The sequence below is a fragment of the Xenopus tropicalis genome, chromosome 1 (assembly GCF_000004195.4).
Source record: "Xenopus tropicalis strain Nigerian chromosome 1, UCB_Xtro_10.0, whole genome shotgun sequence".
Lineage (NCBI taxonomy): Eukaryota > Metazoa > Chordata > Amphibia > Anura > Pipidae > Xenopus > Xenopus tropicalis.
The window spans coordinates 155,256,857-155,271,423 of record NC_030677.2 but is presented as its reverse complement, the minus strand read 5'-3'; the positions used below and the strand labels follow the sequence as shown (position 1 = coordinate 155,271,423).

Sequence of the window (14,567 nt, the reverse complement as noted above, 5' to 3'; positions counted from 1 at the left end):
ATGCCCTACTCCTAAATGCCTGGTGCTGAAAGCACCCTTACACATAACTCTCTCCCCACTCAGTAACCTGCAAATGCCTCTCAGGTATTCACTTGGATCTAGTTTCCCCACATACTCTCCCAACAACTGATGACATGAAATTTACCCCCTGTGCATGTCAAAATTAGTTCAAACCAAGGGTCATATGGGACCCTTTCAAAAGCAATAGCACAAGGTTGCCTGTCAGCAGGCATAGCAGAGGCATACAATACAATTAAACAGATAAAGATCCTTATAAGTGACCCAGAGAAGTTATATAAAACCTCTCCCATATTCACTGAAACAAACCCCTAGATACCTGTATTTTTTAAGACGGAGACTAGACATGAGGAATAACCTTCTCTATGAAATTGTGTAACTGTTTTAGGTGCAATTCCTTCATTTAAAGTAGAACTAAAGCCTAACTAAAGAAGTAGGGCAGAAATGTTGTACATTATGTTTTGGACTTCTATCGCAGCCCATGGCAACCACAGTCCTTTAGCAGGGAAGATCTGTGTCTCTGAAAATGCCCCAGTAGCCCCCCATCTTCTTTTCTGCTGATTCGCTGCACATGCTCTGTGATGCTGTCACTTACTGAGCTTAGGGACTGACCCACAATATACTGTATATACAAAACATAAATGTCACAATATAAGGCTGATAATTGGATAAAACAGGGCATGATACAGAGATGGACTCTAAGAGCCATGTGAAGAAATCAGGCGCTGGTAGCACTAGCCTACATTACAAGCCAACCTCATTTTCTGTTGGATAATTTGAGATGACCTCTAAGCATGGCTTCTCAACTGCTGCCCAGATATTAAAGTCCTGGATCAGGACTGGATCATCACTACCATAGAAATTCTGAACGTTTAGGCTGGTGCAGTAAATAAAAAAACTAGCAATTCTAGCCATATTAAGTTTTAGTCTACCAAAAAGGGTGCTTATAGACCACTTCTGCAGATTTTACCTACAGTGGAGGAAATAATTATTTGACCCCTCACTGATTTTGTAAGTTTGTCCAATGACAAAGAAATGAAAAGTCTCAGAACAGTATAATTTCAATGGTAGGTTTATTTTAACAGTGGCAGATAGCACATCAAAAGGAAAATCGAAAAAATAACTTTAAATAAAAGATAGCAACTGATTTGCATTTCATTGAGTGAAATAAGTTTTTGAACCCTCTAAGAAAAAAAGACTTAATACTTAGTGGAAAAACCCTTGTTTGCAAGCACAGAGGTCAAACGTTTCTTGTAATTGATGACCAAGTTTGCGCACCTTGGGGGCCAGATCTGGCCTGCGGGCTGTATTTTTTCGGATCCCTGCTCTAGAGAGCTGTACAAATCTACTGTGTCCTACTTTGTTTCTAGCAGTTTCTACCTGATATCCAAACGGCTCATATACCCTTCAAACTATTAGCAACCTATAAACATGTATACATAAAACATAAAAAATAATATAGGTCTTGTTTGTAACAAGTAAATACAATCTCATAGTTTGCCTTTAAAAAGGCATTTATGTCATTATCATTTTTATAGTGTAACTGGTTGTGTAAGTAATGAACATCTGCAGAGCCTGAGTAGTCCTACAGATGCTTAGTGTGTCATGACATATGCAAAAAGGCTTAAAAGAAATGGAGAACAAATATTGCTAAAGCAAAATATCATTAAAATCTAATAGGTCAATTACTGTGGAGGTGAATTGCTATTCTCCAATTACTTCTAGCGCAAGCTGTTCAATTTCCATCTGAAATGGGTTACATTGTAATCAAGAAGTGATTGCATTACTTAAGTGCTTATGATTCAGCAAGGAAGAGACTCTTATTTTTAATTTCACATTCACGTTTAATGTTTTACTTTCAAAGACTGGGCCAATAAAATGCATAATCACTCTCCACTACCTATCAGTTATAGATAGGGTTACATCAGAACAACATACAAACAACAGGAATAAATTAGAGACACGCATAGGTCTAAGTGACTGTATCTAGAACAGCAATTTGTATTTTCACCAGCTCTAAAAACACCATAACAGCAGGGAAGTATGGCGGTGGTATGATCATGCTGTGGGCTTGCTTTTTATCAGCAGGGTCTGGGTATCTTTTTAAAACAAAAAAATCATTTTTTTGACAATGATCCTGAGAACAATGCCAAAGTAACATTAAAGTGGTTTAAGAATAATAAAGTATAATAAAGTCCTTCAGTGAACCAGGCAAAACTGTAATCTCAATCCATCTGAGAATCTGCAGCACTGATTAAAAATGTAAACCTGTGTAATCTGAACAGCCTTAAACAAATGAGACTGGAAGAAAGGGCCACAACAACCACTCCTGAACAGAGTGCAAAGCTGATACATACATAACAAAAAGGTACTTAAAGCGGTTATTCCTGCAAAAGGTGGCTGTACAGAATATGAAGTGTTGGAACATAAAACAAATTTGCATTAAAACTCATTTTACATTTTCTTTTCATAGAATTTTGTCATTCAAAAATGAAAGCTTTGGTCTGAATACATGGAATATTTTGCAAGGTACTTTTTCTATTTTGTTTTAGAATAGACCAGTGCTGTCCACATTTAATAATGGATTGGGTAAAATTATTGAAAATAATGTAAATTAAAGTAATGAAGATGTACAAACATTATGTTTCTGAGCTGGCCTCCATCTGGATAAACGTATCATATTTTATTTTGTAGGCATAAGAAAGAGTTACGTCTTACTTAGTAAACAGGAGCAGTACCTGTCACATGGCCCATTTTGATGCCTACATGATTGTTTGCCCCCAGACTGGGCCACAAAAACATGGAAAATACCCCTTCTATAGACTATAATGGTAATTGCACTGACCCTGCTGATGCAATTGTGATATTACCTAAAAAAGCTCATAACTGCATTTTCAAGAGATAATGACCTTAGCAGATCTTACACTGGCAGGGTCAGTCTGATTACGGTAATTAATACATGTACAGCAGGGTAAAGCATTTTTTGCAACAAAATTGTCTCTTCTGCACTTACAGTTGATGATGACTTTTTATGCAATATGAGTTACAGATATGTCACCTCTTTCTAGGGTTTATAATAGTGCTATGGTATTATCAAATCAAGCTGAATAACATTTTCAAGCATTTCCTTTATGTAGCTGTTAATTCGGTCTTCTATGGCACCTCTCTAAAATGGTGGAAATTGCATGCCATCGCCTATCAGTCAGTGCACATTTCATAGCAGTCACAGTTTTATGTGTCACTCTAAATATAGGTAAGGCAAAATATGATTATCCTGATTGTAATCCAATCAGCCCTTGGTAGTCAACCATTCAAACATTAGTTCTTGTTGGACAGACTACTTTATTGGCGTATTTGCCTAAAATGGAGAATCCTAAAAAAAAAATCTGCAAGCACATTCACTGGAATGACTGTTTGTTGCTCCAATGACAAACCACATAATTCAGATGCCTGTAAAACATTACTACTACTAAAAAATAAATGATTCTCAGGATTGTAATAAAGCCTTGGTGTTATAACCAATATATCTCGTTTTAGTTCCCATTTCTAGCGCAGGCATAAGTCACAAGGTTATGGCTCCATTAGCCCAGGCATAAAACGAACCTCCCATTTCACACTTAGGTGCCTGTTTAACTGTACTTGTTTCATGGGGCCATTATGCTTTTAGTGATTGCTGTAATGGGGAACTGGTATATGCTGCTTATTTTTTCACTTCCCTACTGCAAGTCACACAGCAAAGATCACACTGCAAAGAGAAAGCTACAGGTAAATGACTAATGACTAATGCTACATTATAAATATGTACTTCCAGTCTAAATTCATAATATGCAAAGTTTATTTTTTATCTCTATAGCTATATATATTATAGTATTTTTTCTTTAACTCCTTTTTATTAATATATAGTTTATGGCAACAAAAAGTTACATGAAACAGATAGTACTTAAAGTGGTCACTGTTCATCAATCTTATACATATAATCAGCTTTAAGTAAATTCATGAGGGCTCAGAGAGCTAGTCCTTTATAATATAAACCTATGCTGGGTACAGAAAACACAGAGGAGGTTTTATACAAAGCTCGGGAACAAGCATTATCATGTTATGTAATATTAATACATAGTGCTGGTGCACCATTTCCAAAGGGGGTGCATGGGGGCATACCTTGTGATACATAGTTTGTTTCCCCTGAACCACTGTGACTTGGGGTATATTGTTTACTCTATATGCAAGGTGCTGCCTCGTACAAGTAATTAACACAAACTTATATTTGTTTGTTACAGTATGATGTTTGACTTGCAAGAACTGTACATAAACTTTATCATACAAATTTCATATTAGAATGTTCGGCTATTATATGGCACTTAAATATTGTTTTAAAGGTATACCGCCATTACAAAATTATTTTGTCACAAAATTATACATATATGTGGAGAGGAGAGGTTCTGTGTTGTGGGACTATTCAGCTATCTGCAGTAGGTTTCAGATAAAAGTAGGCAGGGAAGTAAACTGAAAAAGGATCTCATTCCTTGTCAGACACCAAACAGTAAAGATCCCAATGTGCTGCAATGTTTATGATAACAGAAGTATATTGTGTTTGTTCTTCTAATACTTAATTGAACACAATTATTCTAGTGTATTAGTTCTTTTCTCCTTATAATTAACTAGAAGGTTATGTAAGTTTGCCCAGGAGCAGTAACCTATAGCAACCACTCAGCAGGTAGAATTTACTAGTCATTACATATGGATATAGAGTCCAGAGATACTTGGTATTTTCTCTGCTATTGGAAAGCTTGTTAAGGCATGGGATCCCTTATCCGGAAACCTGTTATGCAGAAAGTTCCGAATTAAGGAAAGGTCATGCCCCATAGACTCCATTATAAGCAAATAATTCTAATTTTTAAAATGATTTCCTTTTCCTCTGTATTAATAAAACCTTGTGCTTGATCCCAACTTAGATATAATTAATCCTTGTTGGAAGCAGAACAATCCTATTGGATTTTTTTTAATGTTTAAATAATTTTTAGCAGACTTAAGTTATGGAGATCCAAATTACGGAAAGTTCCCTTATCTGGAAAACCCCAGGTCCCGAGCATTCTGGATAACAGGTCCAGTACCTGTAGTATTTTATATATAATAAAGTTACACATACACTCACAGCATTTTTCTTCCTAGTTAGACAGCCTATAAGACAAAGTGCTAATTTGGGGAGGTGCAGTTATCCATAATAAACGTTTACTGCAATTTAGAAATTCAGATTTCAGATATCTGATTTGATGCTCTGACTTTGTCTTACAGATATTCAGTGTGGTAGCTCAACTCAAATGCTACAACCCACAGAATGCTTTTGGCTAGTAAATAAAAGTGTCAATGCCATATAAATCACACATATAAATAAGAAGGCATTTTTTTATTAAAGGCAGAAGCGATACTGCATAATTCACCAAAATTTGAATAATTTTTAAAGGTGTTTGTGGGAAGAAAAATATTTCCATTTAATATATGTAAGCTGGTATAAAAAAGCCAGTGCCACCTTGCTAACCATGACATTATTTTTTAATATAAAGCACAAAACAGTTGTATGCATGCTGGAAATGGGGCTTGGAATGGGTTTTCAAAAAAGTCCCTAAATTCTAAATGATTTGCATGTAAATTAATAATATGGACTTTCATTTCTACTGCTTATAAGCACTCATGCCTCAGAGCATATCAGAGAATATGGAAGGTTGAAAAATAATGGAGGCTACTTGATTTGCTAAAGATTGGCAATTGTGATTTCTCTACCTAGAAGTATTAGAACTTAGTGGCAGTGAAGCGCATCCAGTGTATAATATCCATCCCGCTACTTCAAATAAATAGGTAAAGAAAAACAAACCCTAGCTGCAGCAGGGAGTCGATCAATATGGATTTATTTATACTTGAAACAAACATTTTTCAATATAATTATTTAATAGTGGTTGCGTGTGCATAGTGCAATTTACATGCTTAAGGTAACAGGTCATACAAAGGCAGATAACAATAGAGTATAGATAGGTATAGGTATTATATGCAACAGTAGAATAATGGTATTTACAGGCTATCTAGACTCACAAAACAAATATAAGCAGAGCATGTAGCAAAGGTGACAGACCTGTGTTTACAGGGCCGGATAGTGCCGACTGCCTTTTGTTTAGCACAGAAGTGGGGGATAACAGGTCATTAGTAAAGGTGGCCATACACCTTCAGTTCCGTTCACTTGGCCATGTCGCCAAGCGAGTGGATCATCTCCCGATATCCCCCACCTAGGGGTGGGTGATATCGGGAAAATCCAGGCTAATTTGGTAGCTTGGCCCTGGGGCCAAACGATCAAATTAAAACGACGGGTCTAAATAGGCAAAGTTGGTACAGGGGACCGCATCAACGAGCCGATGCATTCCCCGATCCGACTAAATTTTTTAAAAGAATAAAAAAAGAATAAAAGAAGACTACATCATCAATAAATTCTGTTTAAGCCATAGCGCAAAAAGGCAACACCACCACATTATTTGTGCTGAACTATATGTAACATATGGCTGAACAGACAAAACAGATTGTGGCAACCAAAACTCTGCACTGTTAAAGCACTGCTACTGTAAGTCTATGACTTTTACAACTACCTTACAAATTGGTATGGCTAACTCTGCAAAACAGCAACCCAAAGTGCAATTCAGTGCCTGAATAAAATATACAGCATACTTGTACCTGCTGCAGTTTTTACACTATGCTATGACAACTTAATTTTACAGTATTAAGCTTCCCCTCCAGATTTTCTGTTTCATAAAACTGTCTGAAACTTACTTTGTGGCCTAGTTTTTAAGAGTCTCACTGCAACGAAAAATATTATTGTCGTAAAAATTGCAATTGAAACTGAATTTATGGGGTAAAAGTAACAACAGATGTTTCATAAGGCCTCTCATAGCTCCTATTACGTGCCTGGCAAGTCAAGTCCTGCACAAAGGCTGGAGTCTGAGCTTGTGCTGTACAGCACAGCAGCAGAAAATAGTAATGTCCCTACATAGCAATGTTTCTTCTCAGGGTACCCATATTAAGTTGAAGAATAAGCTTTGCAACCTAAAAATTAACTTATGTACCTCGTCTTCATGAATGTTGTATAAGAAACTTTCATTGTATGTCACCAAGTATGGTGACCCACCATAAATAGCATACGGTTTATTATGTAAGATTGCTTCTTTCCCTCCATAATTTTTGCAGTGAAAAGCGTGATTCTGATTTCTGTGGGTTGTGGATTTTTAAAATCAAAGCTTTTCTAAAGTTTGAGTTTTGAGGGAAAATAAATCAAAATATTGCAGACTCATTGAAAATGAACAGCGGAATACAGTTTTTGTGTGATAAAGACTTTTTTTTTTTAACACAATATTTTTGCCACTACTTAGCCTGAACTTCCCAAGGGCAAACTAATCAGACCATTCAAGTTCAAATATGTACTAAACTGATCATGATCAAGTTAATTGCTGGCCTGAAACCTATTACATGGTTGGACAAAAAATAATGACAGTGTGCAAAATGCATTGTTACTCATTAGTAATTAACTAAGCAGCACTTGTCAATTTTTTTCTGTTGCAGCAAGCATTTAGGGCAAAGACACACGGGACGATTAGTCAATGCGACTTTTGAAAAAGTCATGGCGACTAATCTGTGGAGTGAAAATTATCGGGCGTTTTGTCGCAGTCACTTCTATTTTAACCTATGACAGAAAGTCACAGCGATTAGTCACCACAACAGACTTTTTAAAAAGTCGCCCTTAGGGTAAAGACACACTGGGCAACTAGTAGCAGATACTTTTGCAAGGCTACTAAACTCTGCTAAAACACACATAGAGACAATTATCAGTAAATAATCAGCATGGTCTATTTTAGTAGCCACGACAAGTTGATGCTATTAGTAGCTCCATGTGTCTTCAGCCTTACGGTCCAACTTTTAACCAGGGCAACTCCTAATAAGTTTACAAATACAGGATATAGGAATATAGGATTTATCAACAATTAAGCAATATTTACACTCCTAATCAGACATATATTGAAACATAAACAGATCTCCCCCTTAGAAATAAAGCTGCTCAATCCTATGGTGAATAGTATCAAAAGTAGAGTACAACCGTATATTCTGTGCATAGTAATTCTTCAAATGAACGCTCCAAGTGTTCGTGTCTTAATAAATCTGCCCCTTAGTGTTGATCCAATATCTCCTGTGTCCAAAAGCCTTCCATAAGTGTAATGTCCTAAAGGGACATTAGTTGCCCGAGATAAAACTCTGCTACCATAGGTGACTAATCTCCCCAAAAAGCTGTTCCACCAGCAATAAAGGCAGTTGCTTGTTAAACAAGGCCTACATGTCGCTTCGGCTTTCTAAAATTGTGCGAAGTTTCCTCCTGCAGAAAACCGAAGTGATGGCGATTCCCTTTATTGCTGGCGGAAAGGCTTTTCAGGGAGATTATTTGCCCAAGGTAGAAGAGATTTATCGCGGGCAACTAACCTCCCTATGGGACATTACCCTAATTGAAGACATAGGGCTAGGTTCATTAAAGAACGAATTACCAGTACGATTTGCGAAAATTCGCATTAAATACAAAAATATCTGATGTGTGTTAATTTTGCGAAAAGTCACATCATGCTTTGTCAAAATTATCGTGGTACAATCCGAAAGTTACACAATTTTCGTATCCAAAAATCCGGAGAAAAAACCTTTCTGACTTTGAACCTTCAGTGCATGATTTTGGAAGCCTCCCATAGGACTCAATGACACTCTGCAGCTCCAACCTGGTCCAACGAAAGTCACGATACCGAAGCTTGAATGAATCCGAAACTTTCGTACTCGTTATGACAAATATGATTTTGTAGCACAAATTGACGCAAAGTACGTAAAAGTTGCGCAAATTAAAGAAAATATCGAAGAAAATACGCAAAACTTTTACACTTCAATAGTCAAGAATCATCCGAGGTTAAAAGCAGAATCAAGCAATTACAATCTGTACCAAAGCCTTTCATGGTACAGTATAAGAAGCCACTACTCCCTTCAGTATAGGATACTGACTTGCAGTTCAACTAATTTGTAGAGATACAGGTTGTCCAACCCTGACCAAGCTATGCCAAGAATAGTGCAGTGGATGCCATTCTCTGCTAGTCAATGTCACGGAGTGACACCAGGGGCTGGATTTTAATCTGCTGCACCCCTAAGCATAAGAACCCGCTCACATACACACCGCTTCTGCCACCTGCAACTACCTCGTCTACTTCCCACTACTGCTGCCGCTGCTCCACCAACCAGATAAACTGGGATGGGCGGGTGATTTAAACAGCCATCAAAATCTGCCGCCCAGTCCCTGGTATAGAGGTATGTGCCCCCCAGATCTTTGCAATGCTAGGCCTAAACACAAAAGCATTAATTGTTTTTAACCCATGAATCCATTTACAGGATCCTGTAAAATCCCTTGGTCTGTCATGTAGGCCTTTGCTGTCTAAAGCTTGTCAAACAAAGTATTTAACACTGCAGTTAAAGCTTGTAACTCCAGTGAAAGACAACTGTAACATACCTGGCTGTGCCTCTATGCTTTAATAAGCTATCTTATAGATACAGAATCTATTTATGTCATTTTTACAATGTGTTAAAAAAAAATATATGAAAAATATCTTCAAATATTTACTTTTCCACTTAATCATTATGCACAGATGTGCATGCCAAGTTCAATGTTTTTTTTAATCAAAAATAAACATTTTCAAAACTAAATATAAAAATTCACATCCCAATTTACAACTTAATAATAAAAAAGAACCGTTGTCTGGCATCAGTCAAACCCAGAATCCTCTGTCAAACTGCGAATTGGTAAAGTGTAATTATCACTCCAGAAAATACATTTCCAGTCGAATGGTGGCCACCACCCCAGCCAACACTCAGCATTCTGCATGGTGATAGGTTTGTATGCACTTGCCAGTCTATAAAACCCATGCTTCAGACAAATAATGTATGGTATATAGTGGAAAAACTGGGTTTGACGTATTCAGAATGCCGCTTTGTTACAACAATATGAAAGACCTGCAATGCCTTGATAATGTTAAGAATGGGTACTGATGCTTTTACAAGCATTTTACACTACTCTGCATGCAAGAAATTCTTTGCCACATTGTCCTTCTGAGTTCAATAAATTACCAGCTCCGGATTTCTGATCCTTGCGCCCCAAGCCCAACTCCCTTCACCACCCCCACGACTCATGACTCACATCCCACCTCCCCCCTGCAAGGGCACGCATGCGCATTTCGGTGGGCGCCAATTTAAACTCATACGGAGCAGTGGGGAGAGGTCCCCATTGCTCCGTTTGGGAGCAAAACCTCGGTGCGGTGGGGCAGCATGCCGCCTTAGGCCCAGGCATTTGTGGCCTTGCCACAAATCCAGGCCTGTAAATTATACTAGTTATGCTAGGTGTTATCAAATAATGGTTGTGCCTTAACAAAAATGCACACATTTAAAATATAGGTATGGAAACCGGTAATCCAAAAAGTTTGAATTACAGTAGGACCATCTCCCACACAGTTTATTTTAATCCAATAATGCAATTTTTTTTAAATAATTTATTTTTCTGTACCTTGTACTAGATGGTAACTAATTTAATTTTTAAAATTGCGGAAAGACCCCTTATCTGGAAAACCTCAGGTCCCAAGAATTCTAGACAACAGGTCTCATACCTGTACTTTTGTAAATGATGATTTAATTGCACATGCTATTATTTACATATAAGGGAGGTGAGAGACAGGGAGATTAGTCGCACCACGACAATCTCCTTTGCCACTTTCATGACTAGTAAAAATAACCCCTAATGCCAGGGAAGGATAAAGGATAGGAATGACAGATTTTTTTTTCTTGAGAAAAGGTGGTAACCCTAATTGAGATATTAACTGGTCATTACCAACAGAAAAACAAAAAAATATAATGAAGCTGAATATAGCAAAACATTTGTGCAAATGTGTAGCTTCCACAGAAGCAATGATTCAATGTGGGATTTATGGCAAGGATTAATTTTGTTTTGATCATCAGGATTTTATTATACAAAATTCTAACCTGTGACTGTGTTGCGCTGGGTACCTTAAAACACCTCCTGTTTGTTCCCAGAAATGTAAATATTTACAGTTGTGTCTGAAATATTTTAGATAATTGTGTTCTACTTTAGTATGGAAATTAGGATTTTTTTTTTTTTTTCACTCAAGTCACTTTTTAGGTCATATATATTGGGCTTACACAGGCATTATTCTGCGCATTTGATGCACATTTCAGATGCAGGCTTGAGCGTGCCTCTCATCGGCACACAGATCGGTTTTCGGCACAAAAATGCATACTTTCCAGTTATGCCACTGAAACCCGCTTCATGGGTATGCACATAGGCTAAAGCCGTGCCTGACAATGCAGACAAAAGAGCAGATAGGAGCAGTTTGAAATTTGTACACCCGCAGGAAAACCACAGGCAGAGAAAAGCCAAGGCACAGCCTGCTGTAAATGAAAAAAATCAACATCTGCAGCATATAATGTTTAAAATAATTAACAGTTTAATTTTCACAACAGCTATCGTGTTTGTTGGGTAATGTCCTCTATCTGTCAATAATGGCAACTTTCCAAATGAAGTTTTGGGGAAATAAGCAGTGTGCATAGCGTGCACCCTAATTTCTTATTGTGGCTTATTGATATTGGCAACAATCTATGGGAAAGTGGGTGGTTTTGTTTTAGGTAAAGTTTTACATTTTCTTTGTTAGTGTCTGACCCAGCAAGTAAAATACACAGAGGACACTTGGTTCCAATAGTGCTTTCTTACCTGGCTTTGCAGCAGTTGCAGGAGTTAAAATATGCTTCCTGATACTGTGCAAAAGAAGTCCAACAACAGAAATATCAGTGTGCCCAAACAGCAGCAGATGTTCATTAAATGTGACTTCTATTGATTTGCTATACCTTTTACAGCCCAGCAAGGTGTTACATTGGGGCTATGTCATATCGGGAGCTTGGTCACTCATTGGAGATCACGTCTCCTATTGGCAACTAAGTGTCTGAAAATACCTCTTAATCTGGAAGAATGGGTATGGCCGCATTTAAGGGCTCTGGCACACGGGGAGATTAGTTGCCCGCGACAAATCTCCCTTGTCACGGGCGACTAATCTCCCCGAACTACCATCCCACGGGCGAACATTTAAGTCGCCGGTGGGATGGCACACGCTGCGCAGGCGATTTCGGCAAATCGACGAAGTTGCCTCGCGAGGCACCCCCAAGTGACTTAAATAGCTTACCTTTTATCCCGGGCTGGTGCGCAGTAGAGTGAAAACCTCGTTTCGTACGATATTCGGTGCGTGTATGGCATATCGGCGAGTCGACCGATATCACAGGAAGCTGCTGATATCGGTCGACTCGCCGATCGGCCTGGTTAAAAAATTTTGATCGGGCGCCATAGAAGGCGCCTGACCAAAATCTGCCGTCAGGGCTGAATCGGCAGGAGGTACAAATCCTATAGTTTCTACCTCCTTATCTGCTGTTTCAGCCCTGAACGGTGTGTGGCGGATCTGACGATGTTTCGTGCAACCGATGGTCGCACGAAAGATCGTCAGATCGCCACACGTGTGGCCACCTTAAGAGGTAAGCGATTTAAGTCACTTGGGGGTGCCTAACATTTTGGCTCCCCCAAGTGACTTAGCCTTTCCTTCTCCTTTAAAACACTTTCCCCCATATGCACTAAAAGGCAGTAAGTTTGCCAAGGAACAGTAACTCATAGTAACCAATAAGATATTTGCTTTTAAACAGGCGACTAGTAAATCCTTTCTGTTGATTGGTTGCTTTGTGTCTTTTATTACACAACCCCTTTTGAAGTTGACAATTAGGGTGATTTGCAAGAAAATGCAGAAAAATTTCCCTGACATTGCATTGCCATAGTTGTATGATTTAGAGTAATATGCAATACCTCCCATTCCTGTTGATCACTTCTCTAAAAGCCTTACAGAAGATTTGGCACAGCACTACATTGTGTGTTTCCTGTAATGGCTACTGCTGCTGCAAAAAAGCTATGGTTAAAGCACTACTTTGCAGTTTAACTACAACTCCCAAAGCCAAACACTAGACTTGCATCATGTAATTTGATGCAAATACACCAAACACAAACAATGGTTCCTAGGGTGGGTTTGGTCATTCCCATCCCCCTTGTTCTATGGTCATTTAAAAGCCTTGCCTCAGCTCACAGAGAAATCTTACCAGGGCAAAGCTACCTAGTAATGACAAGCACAGACAATGTGCTTTATGCTGCTTACTCTCAGTAAGAACAGCAAGACTAAAAACAGTATTGTAGGCAGCTTTGAACCCCTCCCCCCCTTCTATCTTTTTAAAACCTCGGCTGCAGCTGAGTAATGAAGCATTTGCAGCCTGTCAGCTAGGCACAGAAAGACAGAGCAAACTGAAGGCAGAAAAAGCAGCATTATACCTCCAGTTGTGACCGATTTTATTTCATGGCCATGATAATTCTGCTGCTGCTGTTCAGCTGACATTTTAATTTTTGTAACAACGTGTGCACCACACGCGCACTACTTTACTCTGTTGACAGCAATATTCACCCTAATGTCTTCTTGGCTGGGCATGCAAAACATTTTCTTTTTTGTGCACTTTTTAAAGTGGTGCAGATTAGAATAAACACCAAATTATGTGTTTACAAACAAAAGTCTTTGTGTGCACCACACTTTAATGTGTGAGCTGGTATTAAAATTTGAGTGTGCAAGCGTGAACACACGTACACTGGTTGACAAACTGCAGTTTTAATTCTTTTTGCCAGGTGAAATAGTAAGAAATTAATGAATGACATGTAATTATGAGAGTGTGGCTAAGAAGAGCCAAAATGGGGTGGCTGCCATGTACTTTGCTTTCTTTCCTACTCTATTATTACTCACATACCACTGACAAATATACAGTAAGTTATTATACTGTAATGCTAGAGCTATTCCTACAGAACAGGAAGAAAGAGGAGGTGCAAGAGCCCAGCATCCCACAATCTGCTATCCTAGGAATAATGCTGATTGGGATACTCACCGTTCTCAGCACAAAACCAGCAGAAAACAGCAATGCTCTTACATTTCCTGCTCTGTCATCAGCAAAACAGTTGCTCATTGGCTCATATGTCGCACAGCAACAGGGGCGGAACCTTTTCTAGTGTATAGTAGTCATAGTTTGAGGATTAGCTCCTCCCAAACCTCTCTCATTTGTCAGGTATTTTGCCTGTCACAGTTGAGCTTATTTTGTTCTGCATGCGTAGTGTGAGTGCAAAAGGGCACGGGAGTGATAGAATGTATTATTATACTGTAGTACAAAGGAATTACAGACATTCTGCCAGTCATATTAACACTCACAGGAAACCAACAAATGATTTCCTAATGCAGATACTGTACTGCAGGTCTTCATTCATTCACTACAATCAGTATCAATGTCAACCTAAAAAATAATTTTTGCCAAAATTTTTAGTGCTTTAAAACCTATTTGTAAATGTAATTGCTATTGAAAGCAGCATTTGC

At 38.3% G+C, this 14,567-nt stretch overlaps 1 protein-coding gene across 2 annotated transcripts in view; it reads right to left on the bottom strand.

Moving 5' to 3' along the window:
* The window catches only part of tango2 (transport and golgi organization 2 homolog), a 63,046-nt gene extending 48,859 nt beyond the window's left edge, over positions 1-14,187 (bottom strand). For both annotated transcript variants that reach the window (XM_012959343.3, XM_012959347.3), the window contains exon 1: positions 14,089-14,187. The gene's annotated coding sequence lies outside the window, so the exon portion shown is untranslated. The remainder of the gene's footprint in view (positions 1-14,088) is intronic.
* Positions 14,188-14,567: the final 380 nt, after the last annotated feature.